Source organism: Meriones unguiculatus, chromosome 14 (assembly GCF_030254825.1).
Source record: "Meriones unguiculatus strain TT.TT164.6M chromosome 14, Bangor_MerUng_6.1, whole genome shotgun sequence".
Taxonomy (NCBI): Eukaryota; Metazoa; Chordata; class Mammalia; order Rodentia; family Muridae; genus Meriones; species Meriones unguiculatus.
This window is the reverse complement of record NC_083361.1, coordinates 12,454,445-12,469,346: the sequence shown is the minus strand read 5'-3', so window position 1 is coordinate 12,469,346 and position 14,902 is coordinate 12,454,445. Positions and strand designations below refer to the sequence as shown.

The window sequence follows — 14,902 nt, the reverse complement described above, 5'->3', positions numbered from 1 at the left end:
ATAAGCTAGAACCCCTGCGCAGATGTAGCCCATGGCAGTTCAGTGTCCAGGTGAGTTCCATAGTAATGGGAACAGGGACTGTCTCTGACATGAACTGATTGGCCTGCTCTTTGATCACCTCCTCCTAATGGGGGGGTAGCCTTACTAGGCCACAGAGGAAGACAATGCAGCCACTCCTGATGAGACCTGCTAGAAGGAATGGGAGGAAGACCTCCCCTATCAGTGGACTTGGGGAAGGGCACAGGTGGAGAAGAGGGAGGGAGGGTGAGATTGGGAAGGGAGGAGAGAAGGAGCTACAGGTAGGATACAAAGTGAATAAATTGTAATTAATAAAAATATAAATAAAAAAGAAAACAAAATTAAAAAAAAGACCATCTACCAAGTAGCTTAATGAACTGAAGTGGCCATTTTGAATCCCCCAACAGAGGGCCTAGTAGCATACATGTCAAGCACAGCGACTTGCTGCCAAACTACGTTGGCCATTTTAAACATTCCTTGCCTTATATTCATGATTAATTGTCAATTTGGGTGTGAATGTCTTTTGGGGGAGGCTTAAATATTTTTCTTTATTCTTTAAAAGTTTCCTACATACATACACTCTCTGTTGACCGCATTCATCTCTATTCATCCCAAAACATCTTGCAACACAATTACAAGCAAGGGGTATTTGACCAAATTGTGATGAAGTGTTTTGAGCCATTTTATTACATTGATGACTTCAAAATAATGAGCTTAGTGTCTTGTGCTGTACTTTGCGCATTGTTTTCAGTGCCAAGCTGAGTCTTTCATGGCACAATCTCAGCAAACAGGTATCTGGTAAAATAAAAATTCTGTTCTCTCAGTACTCAGTGCTCCACTCATAGAGCGAAGATGCCATGTTAGAATATCGGGAGATGCTGCACAAGATATCATAATATGTCCTTGCTGATGACTGTGTCTGGTACAGTTAGGCACTTGTTTCAGAGTGGGGGTTTATAGACTGGATGTAGACATTGTGATCAGAGAAACCAGCCTTATCGTCCATCACACAACTCTTGTGACCTTTAAAAATTCAGACACTTTAACACCCCAGACTCCCACACAGACCTAATTCATGATGCAACCTCCATTGTGTAATCCTTCTAGATGCATCTTTGTTCATCTGCTTCAGCAGACTCCAAGAAAAAAAATTGTAGTTGCTTCACCTTGCTCTGTATCTGCACTTAGCCAAAATACCATATTTCATGCATTGTGTACTCTTAGCTGGAAAACCTAGACTATCATGGTGCTCAATTTTCAATTGCTCAGGACTTAATGCATTCACACAATTATAGTAAAGTGTGTCTCTCTTTACCAGCACTATGAAACGCTACTAGGATTTCAAGTAGTGTTGAGAACTCATCCTCATCTTCCTCTTCCACTCAGTGTTGGGATGTTGTTTGACTTCAACTTGCACATGTCTCTTGTATGTTGTCACACAATACTTGTGTGACATGTATTTAACTGCAAAGTATTGGATTCATAAAACATGAAGAAACCAAACAGGTACCTGTTTTTGTTAGCTTTCATAGTACTGGAAGTTGCTGTGCCCTCTATTGCAGGAGAAAAGAACACAACTACACACTCTGTGAACAACAAAAAGGACTGGGCTGACAGTGGCCTGAAATAGTAGGAAAAATGTAACATAGGTAACCGCCTGCATTATGATAGGATTATAGGTCCACTTGCTGAAATGTAGACTATACTGAGAACTGAGAACCTGGGGCTATCCAGGCATTAGGCCATAAGGAAGAATATCATACTTTTCTGCTGTGAAATGATAATTTGATATGATCTCTCCCCACATTATCTCATTATTACACTGATCTTTTATTAATTTATTTTTTGAACTTTTATTAATTACACTTTATTCACTTTGTATCCCCCCATAAACCTCTCCCTCCTCCCCTCCTTTTTTATATTAATATTTTTTATTTTTAAATAATTTTATACATTCACTTGTATCCCAGCTCTAGCCCACTCCCTCTTTCCTTCCCAATCGTCCCCTCCCTCCCTTATCTCCTCCCTGCCCCCTTCTGAGTTCACTGAGAGGGGGTGTCGTCCTCTACTTCCATCTGTCCCAAGCTTATCAGGTATCTTCAGGATGGTTGCAATGTCCTTATCTGTGGCCTAGCAAGGCTGCTCCTCCCTAAGGGGAGAGGGGAGGCTCATGAGTTCATGTCAGAAACAATTCCTGTCACCCTTTCTAGGGAACCCACTTGGATACTGAACTATCATGGGCTATGTCTGAGCAAGGGTTGTAGGTGATATCCATGCATGGTCCTTTGTTGGATAAACAGTCTCATAGAAGAGCCCCGTGCTCAGATATATTTGGGCCTTATGGGGCTCTCTGATCCCTCTAGGATATCTAATTCCTCCTTCCTTCATATGATTCCCTACACTCTGCCAAAGGTTTAGTTATGGGTCTCAGCATCTGCTTCAATACACTGCTAGGTAGAGTCTTTCAGGTGCCTTCTATGGTAGGCTACTGTCCTGTTACTTGTTTTCTCCACTTTCCAATGTCCATTCTCCTTGTCTTTCTAGATGAGGATTGATCATATTACCCCTAGACCTCTTTCTTGTTTATTTTCTTTAGGTGTACATATTTTAGTATGTTTAGCCTATCTTTTAGGTCCATATAAGTGAGTATATACCATGTGTGTCTTTCTGCTTTTGAGATACCTCACTCAGGATAATTTTTTTCTAGATCCCACCATTTGCCTGCAAAATTCATGATTTCCTTGTTTTTAATAGCTGAGTCGTATTCCATTGTGTAAAAGTACTACAATTTCTGTATCCATTCCTTTGTTTATGGACAAGTGGATAGTAGCTATAAAGTACAAGATTACAATGCAAGAGATTAGGATGGAGCAAAGATTCAGGGAATGGCAAATCAATGACTACCCCAACTTGAGAGCCACCCAGTGGGAGAGAGGCAACTTCTTTCACTGTTAATGATACTCTGGTATGCTTGCAGACAAGAGCCTAGCATAACTGTCTTCTGAGATGCTTCATTCATCAGCTGATGGAAACAGATGCAGAGACCCACAGCCAAAAATCTAAGTTGAGCTTGGGGTCTTTTGTGGAAGAGTGGAAAAAGGGATAGAGCGAACCTGAAGGTTAAGGACACCACAAGAATACCTAGAGATCCCATGGGGCATACAGAGACTGAACTACCAAGCGAGGAGCATGCATCGGCTAGACCTAGAACCTCTACAGATATGTAGCAAATGTGCAGCTTGGACAACATGTGTGTTTGCTAATAATGGGTGTAGGGGTTGTCTCTGACTCTGTTGCCTTTCTCTGGATCTTTTTCTCTTCTCTGAGCTACATTGTCTGTCGTCAGTGGGAGAGTATGTGCTTAGTTCTTCTGTGACTTGAGGTGCGAGGGTGAGTTGTCACCCCTTGGGGGTCTCACCTTCTCTGAGAAGAAAGAGAGGGTGGATTAGAGTGAAGGTGGGACTGGAAAGAAAGGAAGGAGAAGGCTGGAATATGGCTGTAAAGTTATTAAATGAGTAAATAATAAAATAAAATTTAAATATATAATTTAATTAAAATGAAAAAGCTTCAAAAACTTAAAACTGAAATTTAACATTCTTTATTGGATATAATATTATAATATGGTAGATTGAGACTCATCAGAAATGAAAGAGCAGGCTTTCAGATTAATGAAAAAAAACATGCAGAACAGGTTTCTCATCTGGCATTTAAGAAATAAAATCTGGTATACATAATTCACAATTATATCTATCAAAGCCCTGCATATGCTTGACTCACAGTTCTACCAGAAAACCTCATACAAATGAGCCAATCACCATACCAAAGAAATTTCCTCAGAAAACATCACCAAGGAACTGTTTCAATCCGAAACCTAAAATTGTGTCAAAAACTCCTTTGTAGAAAATGATCAGTGAGTTTGATAAAAAGAAAACATATTTTCAAAGTTTCTCATTGCTCTATAGGCAGCCATCTCAATCTGTTCTTTCCATGAAAAACAGGATAGATGGACAGATAATGCTTAGAAAAAACTTATTGGGGTAAGCAACATGAAGAGATTACTCACAAGCTACAATTGAGATAAAGCCAACCATACACAGATGGTAATTACAGCCATCACAGCCTTACATATATTCTGCCTCCATATTCATGTACCAGTCAGAAGCCTTATATAAAAACCAATCACAAACTTCTGTATAAGGCAATCTTTTTAGTTGAGCAGAACATTTTGGAAGAGATGCTCTTCTCTCATTCATGCCATTTAGCAAACTTCCATGACTGTATTCAGACAGGCAAGACATTGGGTGGTTGTAGTTTAAGATAAGTTTCTCTGGGGTTGGGGGGGAGGCAGAGCCAAGATGGTGACTAGCATGCACAGTTTCTGAGTTGCAGAGGATTTGAACTGCTTGAGTTGGTGTGTGGAAGGACTACTGAAGCCAGGCAAACAATGGTAAGGCTTTCTAAATGACAGGGAACATCACAAGAGGTGAGAACTTTGGTCTGGGGTCATGGACTTCTTTGGGGAAGGAGAGAAAGGATCCTTTGATCTCCCAATATTCCCATTTCTTAGAAATCCCTCATCCTTGGTACAGCCAGCTCACCAAGATTCTCAGCTCAGAGCTCACTGCCTGGCATCTGTAGTGGCTGAGGCATGGCTCCTAGCCCCTTAGCAGAAACTGCTAGCTGTACCTGTCTTGTAGTCCCAGATCTGCAGCACCATCCTCCCACGGTCCCAGGTCTGCTAGCCGCCATACTGACTCTGCTGGGTCTCTCAGCCACTGACTGTACAGTCCACCCAATCCATAGGTGACAGATAATACACTATATACCCACCAAAGCCCAGCAGACCTGCCAAAGAAGCTAAGCACACCAGGCACTGGGATTCCCAGGCCTGGAGAGCACAGTGGAGGGCCCCGAGGACTTTCCAGAAGGCGTCTGGACCAGCATCCCAGTCTCCAGCTGCAGCTGGACGTCCTAACCTGGTGGCTGCAGCAGCACTGAGTTGGCAGAGCATGTTAGTCCTCCTGCATAAGACCAAGCAGGACCAAAACATAAAACAGAGAGACCAGATACCCCCATCCTTGTCGATGTGACCTGCTTGTTAGTGGGGGTACCCTTGTGTCTGCAGAGCCCCAGATCCAGGGTACTTCTACACTAGAAGCCAGGCATCAGACCCCTCCCACCCACATACCCACTGTGGGAAAGAGAGGGTCCCTTGGGACATTGAAGCCTCTGCTATGCACATACAACCGAGGAGTTAAGGCAGATAACGCCAGAAATTGTGCCGTGACCAAAACCAGCACCTGTTGCATATACATTGCATGCACAAATAATCCCCTAGAAGCATGCACGGCTGAGCTCCTCCCACACACTCAAGGGTTCAATATTCTCTATCACTCTATTTCTTGAGGTACACTTCCACACACACACACACACACACATACACACACACACACACACACATGCCTGCATTTGCCCTCTTACACCCGTGTCCTTTCCTCCCACAGGCACAGGTAGTGCACCAACGCATGAGCTGAGGCCAGGAGACCTCTCTCAGCTTTCTGAAAAACTGTCCAGATGCCAGAGACAGACAGTATGAGTCTGAACTGCAGAATCCAGAAACAAACAGGGAAGGTTTCAGATAAACCAATGGCCAGGGGTAGGCGAAAGAATACATCCAGAACACATCCAACATAAATCAGGACATCATGGTTTCACCAGCAGCCCTCCAAAATTGATGGATACTCCAATTCATCAGAAAATGACTTCAAAGCTATCCTTACCCAATTATTTGATGCTCATAAAGAGGAAACAAACAAATATCTCAGAGAATAGCCATGCAAATTCAGACAGTTAAAGAGGAAATAAATAATTCTATCAAAGATTTATCCAGTCAATTGGAGGCAAAGAAAGAGGAAATGAACAAATTTCTTAAAGAAACACAGGCAAATATAGCCAAACAAATAGAGGCACAAGTAGAGATACAATTAGTGTCATATAGAGAAGAAATGATCAAAAAAATAGAGACCATAGTAGAGAAACAGGAATCCACATTCAAACAGATGAAGGAAATGGTGCAAGGCATGAAAACAGAATTAAAATCAATAATGAAAACAGAAAATGAGAAATCCCTGGAGCTGGAGAACTTAGAGAAAAGATCAGGAATCACAAATTTAAGCATCACGAACAGAATACAAGAGATGGAAAAGAGAATCTCTGGTGCTGAAAATACACTCGCAGAAATTGATATTTCTCTCAAAGAAAATGTAAAATCAGAAAAGTCCCAAACACAAAATATCCAAGAAATCAAGGATGCCATGAAAAGACAAAATCTAAGAATAACAGGAATCTATTATTCCTATTATATGAATAGGAATAAGAAGACTCCAGACTCCAAGGTCCAGAAAATATTTTCAAGAAAATCACAGAAGAAAATTTTCCCAACTTAAAGAAAGAGATGTCCATAAATATACAAGAGGCCTACAGAATACCAAATAGACCAGACCAGCAAAGAAACACATCACGTCATATAGTCAAAACACTAAATCTACAGAACAAAGAAAAGACATTAAAAGCAGCAAGGGAAAAAGTGCCAAGTAACATATAAAGTAGACCTATCAGAATCACACTGGACTTCTCATCAGAAAGTATGAAAGCTCAGACAGGATACAAGGGTTTTCATACTATCAGTGGACTTGGGGAGGGGCATGTGTGAAGGAGGAGGAGGGAGGGTGGGATCGGGAGAGGAGGAGGGAGGGGCTTATGGGGGTACAAAGTGAATAAAATGTAATTAATAAAAAATTACATCCTGTGAAAGCCAGCAAAAAAATAAAAATAAAAATGCCAATCAAACAGTGAGCTTTGAACACAAGAAAACAGCAGAGACAATAACAGCAGCATCACCATCAAATAGAAAGGACAATCTATATGTATAAATTGTGCAATGTATGAATTAAAATATTCATGGTTTCCCTTTATTCTATTGTAAATTTACATAGCTCACTGTGTGAAATTAATCAAATGTGCTACCTTAATAATATGCTTATAAAAGGGTCAACAGTCAAACATTCATTTTAAATGATAAATATTAATAATTTTACCTAAACTGAAATAAATTTTTTTTTCAGAATGTGGAAAAAAAAAGAATGCATGAAAACCAGAAGGGCCTGGGCAGGTGTCATGCAGACTCTAAGAGACCACAGATGCCAGCCCAGACTACTATGCCCTGCAAAGCTTTCAATCAACATAGGTGGAGACAAGAAAACATTCCATGCCAAAACTAAATTTATGCAATATCTATACAGCAAACCAGCCCTACAGAAGACACTAGAAGGAAAACTCCAATCCAATGAAAACAACTTCACCCAAGAAAACGTAGCATGCAGATAATATCCCAAAAAAAATTAAAGAAAACAAGCAATGAAAAACAGTAAGACCACCGACTCCACAATAAAAGGAACTAACGTTCATTGCTCACTATTATCTATCAACATCAATGGACTCAACTCGCCAATAAAAAGACACAGACTAACAGAATGGGTGCAGAAACAGGATCCAACCTTCTGCTGCATCCAAAAAACACTCCTCTGCAACAAAGATAAACAGAATCTCCAAGTAAAGGGCTGGAAAAATGTCTTTCAAGCAAACGGACCCAGAAAACAAGCTGGGATAGCTATCCTAATATCTAATAAAATAGACTTTCAACCAAAAGTAATCAAAAAAGATGAGGAGAGACACTACATTCTTATCATAGGAAAAATCCACCAAGAAGACATCACAATTCTGAACATCTATACCCCAAATACAAGAGCGCCTATATTCATAAATGAAATATTATTAAAACTTAACTCACACATTGATCCCAACACCTTAATAGTGGAAGATTTCAACACTCTGCTTTCACCAAGGGACAGATCATCTAGACAGAAGCCAAATAGGGAAATAAAGGCACTTACAGAGGTCCTAAATCAAATGGACCTAATAGATGTCTACAGAACTTTCCACCCAAACTCAAAAGAGTATACCTTCTTTTCAGCACCTCATGGAAACTTCTCCAAAATAGAACATATAGTTGGTCACAAAGCAAACCTCAACAGATACAAGAAGATTGAAATAATCTTCTGTATTCTATCTGACAGCCATGGACTAAAGCTGGACCTCAATAAGAATGGAATTAGAAAAAAGCCTACAAGCACATGGAAACTGAACAACTTGCTGCTCAATGACAGCTGGGTTAAGGAAGAAATAAAGAAAGAAATTAAAGACTTCTTAAAATTCAATGAAAATGAAGGTCCCTAATTTATGGGACACAATGAAAGCAGTTCTAAGAGGAAAGTTCGTGCCACTAAGTGCCATCAAGAAGAAATTTGTGACATCTCTTTCAAGCAACTTAATGGCCCAACTGAAAGCCCTTGAAAAAAAAAAGAAGCAAATACACCAGAGGAGCTGGAAATACTCAAACTCAGGGGGAAAATCAATCAATTAGAAATAAATAAAAGTATTCAAAGAATCAATGAGACGAAGAGCTGGTTCTTTGAGAAAATCAACAAGATAGACAAACCTTTAGCCAAAGTAACTAAAAGGCAGAGAGAAACTATCCAAATCAGCAAAATCAGAAATGAAAAGGGTGACATAACTACAGACACTGAGGAAATCCAAACAAATCATTAGGTTGTACTACAAAAGCCTATATGGCACAAAATTTGAAAATCTAAATGAAACAGACGATTTTCTTGATAGATTCCATCTACCAAAATTAAGTCAAGATCAGATAGAAAGATTGAATAGTCCTATATCCCCCAAGGAAATAGAATCAGTCATCAACAGTCTCCCTTCCAAATAAAACCCTGGGCCAAATGAATTCATTGCAGAATTCTACTAGACCTTCAAAAAAGTGCTAATTCCAATTCTCTCCAAACTATTCCACAAAATAGAAACAGAAGGAACATTTCCAAACTCATTCTATGCTCATTCTATGAAGCCACAGTCACCTTGATACCTAAACCACACAAAGACCCAAGAAAAAAGAGAACTTCAGACTTATCTCTTATGAACATTGATGCAAAATACTCAATAAAATACTTGCAAACCGAATCCAAGAACAGAACAAAGATATCACCCACCATGACCAAGTAGTCTTCATCCCAGGCATGCAAGGATTGATCAACAATGGAAATCCGTCAATGTAATCCACCACATAAACAAACTGAAGGAGAAAAACCACATGGTAATCTCTTTATATGCCAAAAAAGCATTTGACAAAGTCCAACACGCATTCATGTTAAAAGTCTTGGAGAGATCAGGGATACAAGGCACATACCTAAACATAGTAAAGGTAATATACAGCAAGCCTATAGCCAACATCAAACTCAATGGAGAGAAACTTAAAGCAATCCCACTGAAATTAGGGACAAGGCAAGGCTGCCTATTCTCTCCATATCTCTTCAACATAGTATTTGAAGTTCTAGCTAGAGCAATAAGACAACTAAAGGAGATCAAGTGGATACAAATTGGAAAGGAAGAGGTCAAAGTATCACTATTTGCAGATGATATGATAGTATACATGAGCCACCACAAAAATTAAACTAGAGAACTCCTTCAGATGATAAACACCTTCAGGGAAGTGGAAGGATACAAAATCAACTCAAAAAAAAATCAGAAGCCCTCCTGTATACCAAAGACAAAAGGGCCGAGAACGAAATTAGGGAAACAACACCCTTCACAATAACCACTAATAACATAGAGTAACTTGCGGTGACTCCAACCAAGCAAGTGAAAGACCTGTTTGAAAAAAAAACCTTCACATCTATGAAAAAAAAATTGAAGAAGATATCAGGAGATAGAAAGATATCCCATGCTCATGGAAGGTAGGATTAAAATTGTGAAAATGGAAAGGAGAAGGGAGGAGATGAGGGAGGGAGGGTGGGATTGGGAGGGAATGAGGGAGCAGGATACAGCTGGGATACAGAGTTAAAAAATGTAAATAATAATAAAAATAAAAAAATAAAAAAATAGGAATCAATTTATTACTTGGTGAAATTAGTAAAATAATACTATGAGCTTGTTTCTGGGACCTGGAAGCCACTGTTTTCTGTTGTTTTGTAGATATGCAACAAACACCAGTTCTTTTTTTTTATACCAATTCTATCTTGTTGACTAGTATTTAAATCTAATCAGAAAATAGTCAGAAAAAGAAGGAGCATGAATAATAATTTGTTGTGATGCGAAAGGATTGGCTAGATGAAAATGCATAATATGAATATATAGAATTCTCAAACAACAAAAATAAGATCACTGTCATGCAGGGTTGTCTATGTTCCACAGAAAGAGAAATTGCCAGTTTTTCAAAATGTATATGTCAGTGTTCACAACCATTGTCAGTGCATGAACTATCTTGTCTATTCATATCTCTCTCCAAGTTTGAATTAACCTGCCATTGCACTAGCTTTGACCTAATTTGCTCAAACAGTGAATTTACTGAGTTTCTTTTATGGAGTTGGTAAAAATGTTTTCCAATTTGTAGGCTGCCACCTTGTCTGAATGACACTGTTCTTTGCTCTTTTTCATTATTACTATTATTCTTTAAATTTTATATTAGTTTATTTACTTTACATCTTGAGGGTATCACTTTCCTCTCCTCCTCCCAGTTTCCCACACTTTCCCTTTCTCCCTTCCCCTCTTCCAGAAAAAAGGAGGCCCAGATGAACTTTTCCCATTCCATAAAGTCACATCATCGCTACACTTATTTCATCACTTGAGGACATGCAAAGCAGCCTGGCCAGAGGAAAGTGATCTAAAAACAGGCAATAGAGTTCATGTTAGGAACAGGCCCCCATTTCCACTTGCCAGGTGCCAGATGAAGACCAAGGCTCCCATCAGCTACCTATGTGCAGGGAACCTAGGTCAAAATCATGCATGCTCCGTAGCTGATATCTCAGTCTCTGAAAGCCCACATGGGACTGGGTTATTTGTCTCTGTTGGTCTTCTTGTGGGTTTCTGTCCTCTCCAGGTACTTCCATCTTTCACCCAACAGTTCTACAAGACTCCTGGAGTTCTACTGTATGCTTGGCAGCAAGTCCCAGCATCAGTCTCTATCTGCTGCTGGCTGAAGCCTCCCAGTCAGATCAGAGATGGCAGTGACCAGCACGCACAATATCTGAGAGGCAGAGGATCTGAAACCTTGAAATTGATGAGTGGAGGGGCAACTGAAGCCAGAAAACCAACACTGAGGCTCCTTGAAGGAGATGGGACGTCACAGGAGCTGAGAACATTGTGATTCAGATTACCCGCAGACTTCTCTGGATACAGAGAGGGGCAAAATATCACTTCCCTTTTTCTGGTCTCCCTTCTCCTTGGAGGAGCAGGCCCACAGTGCCAGAGACTCTGGGCACAGAACTCCCTGCCTGCGGACTGAGACAGCAGAGGCAGGGCTCTTAGCCCCTCAGAGGCAGCTGCAAGCTGTACCAGCCTTCTGGGTCCCAATCTACAGTTACATCCTTCTGTGTCCTGGGTCTGGAAGCAGCCAAATCAACTCTGCAGGGCCTCCCAGCCAGTGACTGTAGGGCAGCCCAATCCTTCAGTAGCAGCCAGCTGACTGTACAGCCACCAGAGTTGAGCAGACCTGCAAAACCATCCAGGTACACCAGGGGCCAGGCCCCCTAGGTCCCTGAACCACTGTTGTGTCTCCCCAGGACTTCCCTGCAGGCACCTGGATTGGCCTCCCAATTCTGCAGGTGCAGCTGGACTCCCTATTCCAGCGGCTGCAGCAACACTGAGCTGATGGAGCTCATCCTCCTTTATTTGACTCAGCAGGATCAAACCTGTGAGTAGAGAACGGGGGTTAACCCATGTGCTTTACTATTTAACCTGCAAGAGAGTGAGCCCTCATGTGTCTACATTGCCCCAGATCCAGGGTGCTTCTAAGCTAACAGCCAGACATCAGATCCCTCCCACCCACACATCCACTGTGGGAAACAGTGGGATTCTTATTCTTGGAACATTGATGCCCCTTATCTGCTGGCCTGCCAGTGGAGTTCAGGCAAATAACTCTTGGAGCTCAGTCAGAGATGAATACCAGTAACCTGTTGACTACTGAGGTTTTCAGGGTATTTGTGCTTAGTGTTATTACCAGTGCCTGTGACACCTTAAGAGTCTGCAATCCCTTCACTGCCTGCAAGGGGCCCCTTCCTCACACTGAAGGCCTCTACATTCTCTAGCACCCTGTCCCTCAAGGCACACTTTTATGCACATGAGCACGCACAGGCTTGGACACTGACATTTAAGTTTTTAAAAGTTTACTCACAAAACAGTATATGAGGAAACATGGATAACATTTGTCTAGAATACAGCCACAGCATCAACTTTTTATATTCTGCTCTGTTGTGATTCTATGAAGAGCACTTTCAGCAAGAAGATAATACAATTGATCTTAGAGAACAGGGCCTACAGAAATAAAAGAAACTGTGGGTGGAGGCATTTCTGTGAGAAGCTGGAGACCTATGACATGGAAGATTTTTGGAAGGACATGGGGGTGACACCAGCTGAGACTCCTTGTAGCAGGGGCCATGAAGACTGAAGAGGACACCCTCTATCTAGACAGGATGCCTAGTGGAGGGAGGGAATCACCAACCCACCCACAAAAACTCTGACCCAAAATTTACCCTGCCTACAATATGTGAATGTCCAACCAATGCTTGGTCCAACCTGACACCCAGCCTATGAGAGAGAGCCAACTCCTGACACTATTAACAATACTCTGATAAGCGTGTAGATGGGAGCTTAGTATAGCTGCCTTCTGAGAGGCTCCACCAAGCAGTAGATCAAAACAGATGCTGAGGTCACAGCCAAAACATTAGGCAATGCTTAGGGAGTCTTGTGGAAAAGTAGCAGTAAAGATAGAAGGACATAGATGGGCCAAGAATGTCAACAGATCCAAATAAGCAGGACTCACAGGGGCTTGTGGAGATTTAAGCAGCAACCAAAGACCATGCATGGACTGGACTTATGTCTCCTGCATAAATGTAGCCAATGGGTAACTAAGGTGTTATATATGTCTCCTAATAAGAGAAGTGGGGACTATCTCTGACAAAGATTCTGTTGTCTGCTTTTTGATCACTATGCTCTCACCACACCACATCACACTTGCCATACTTCAGGGAAAGAAGATTTGCCCAGTTTTGATGTGACTTGATGTCCTGGTGTGGGTTGGTAGGAGAAGGCTTCACTTTTCTTAGGAGTAGGGGAGGGCGATGAAGTTCAGGAAGAGGGACAGAGGGTAAGACTGAGTGGAGAGGCATGAGGGGGCTTCAATTGGTATATAAAATGAATAAATAATTCATTAAAAAGACAATCCAAATACCTTAACATAGATAAGGGGCTTCCCTCATCATATCCATGTTGACATCTGGATGGACCAAAGTAACTAAACACATAAATGAGGCACAAAATGTACACAGCACACAAACCTTTGAAGCAGCTATTGCAATTTGACATTACTTATCCAGAATAAGCAGAATCTGAGTACAAGGAAGTCACGACTCACAAGAAAAGGACCCAAAGTGGGAAAACACAGAGAAATGATAGCTGTGATATTTACCAACCACCAACTGGGCTCATATAAAACAGCAACAAAACCTTGTAATATGGAGGATAGGGAATAAAAAGCTACAAAAGTAGACACCAGAACCAGGATGCTCTGGGTGGCTCTAGACTCAGGGGATGTTCTGAGGTAAACACGGGTGCTCCGGATATGTTGAATGTGCTGCTTGTGTCTGTATAAAAAGGCAATAATGGAGCCACTGGACCAGATGATGAGCACAGAAATCAAGACTTCAGGGCATACCAATAATGCTGTTTACAGTGATTCTACAGTTTTATCACAACCCAAGCTGGAGCAATACAAAAAATCTCTTTGTTCTGTTGCATTTTTATGAATTCTTGTGATATGCACAAGTACAGGGAAAATAAGATTTAGGGTAATATACAGGACCCAGCAGAGAGAAATAAACAGGCCAATGTTGTTTGAAGATTTGACTTTAAGGTTCTTCCAACAGGAATTTATTGGGCTGATGCTGATGGCTTGGTAGACACTCAAGATGCAGGTAGTGCCCACAGACATGCTTCTGCCAAGTCTTTGGATATACAAAAGAAGTTTGCAGATAAAATCATTGAAGAACTGTTTCATCCCAAAAGCTGCCATTGTGAGGGGCACACCTTTAGAGACCATTATCAAGGAGTTGGCTGTGACCAGATGTGTGAGGATTAAATCTGTAGGCTTCAATGTATGTTCCTTATAGTAAATAAATAGGTACTGGGAAAGAAGAGAGATGTTTCCCAGGATTCCAACTGTAGTTTGTGATAAGAACATTATTCCTATTGCCAAAGTTCTTGAGCGCATTTTGTCTTTTAGCAACCGATTCTGTAAATACCCCAGCAATTAATTCTCTGAGCAAAATGACGAATTCAACATTTTGTTGCCTGTAATCTCAATGTGTTAGAATCACTTCATTAAAAATAAAGGAATTACGGAAAAAAATAGCGATGTTCACAACATAGCCAGATCCTTCCTCAAATAATGTATTTTTGACAACAGCAATATCCTTAGAAAATTCATCATTAGAATCAATATTGTTACTTTGTGTAAAGCAATGAGTTGTCACTACAAATGGAAAGAACATTGAGTTGTACATTTCTAGGAGAAACTTTGATAACTACTCATATCAGAAAAGAAGAGACTTCTGTCAACACCTGCACCAGGAAATAAATCCATTCTCAATAAATTTCTTATCTAAAGTTTAAACATGAATATTGAAAATGTTCTATCAATTTATATATATTTCTCTATGCGTAAACAATAAAATATTCATTACCTATCATAAAACCTAGTGAC

The 14,902-nt window shown here is 40.7% G+C and overlaps 1 pseudogene; it reads right to left on the bottom strand.

Moving 5' to 3' along the window:
• Positions 1 to 13,489: 13,489 nt before the first annotated feature.
• LOC132646970 (vomeronasal type-1 receptor 4-like) lies at positions 13,490 to 14,410 on the bottom strand (annotated as a pseudogene).
• Positions 14,411 to 14,902: the final 492 nt, after the last annotated feature.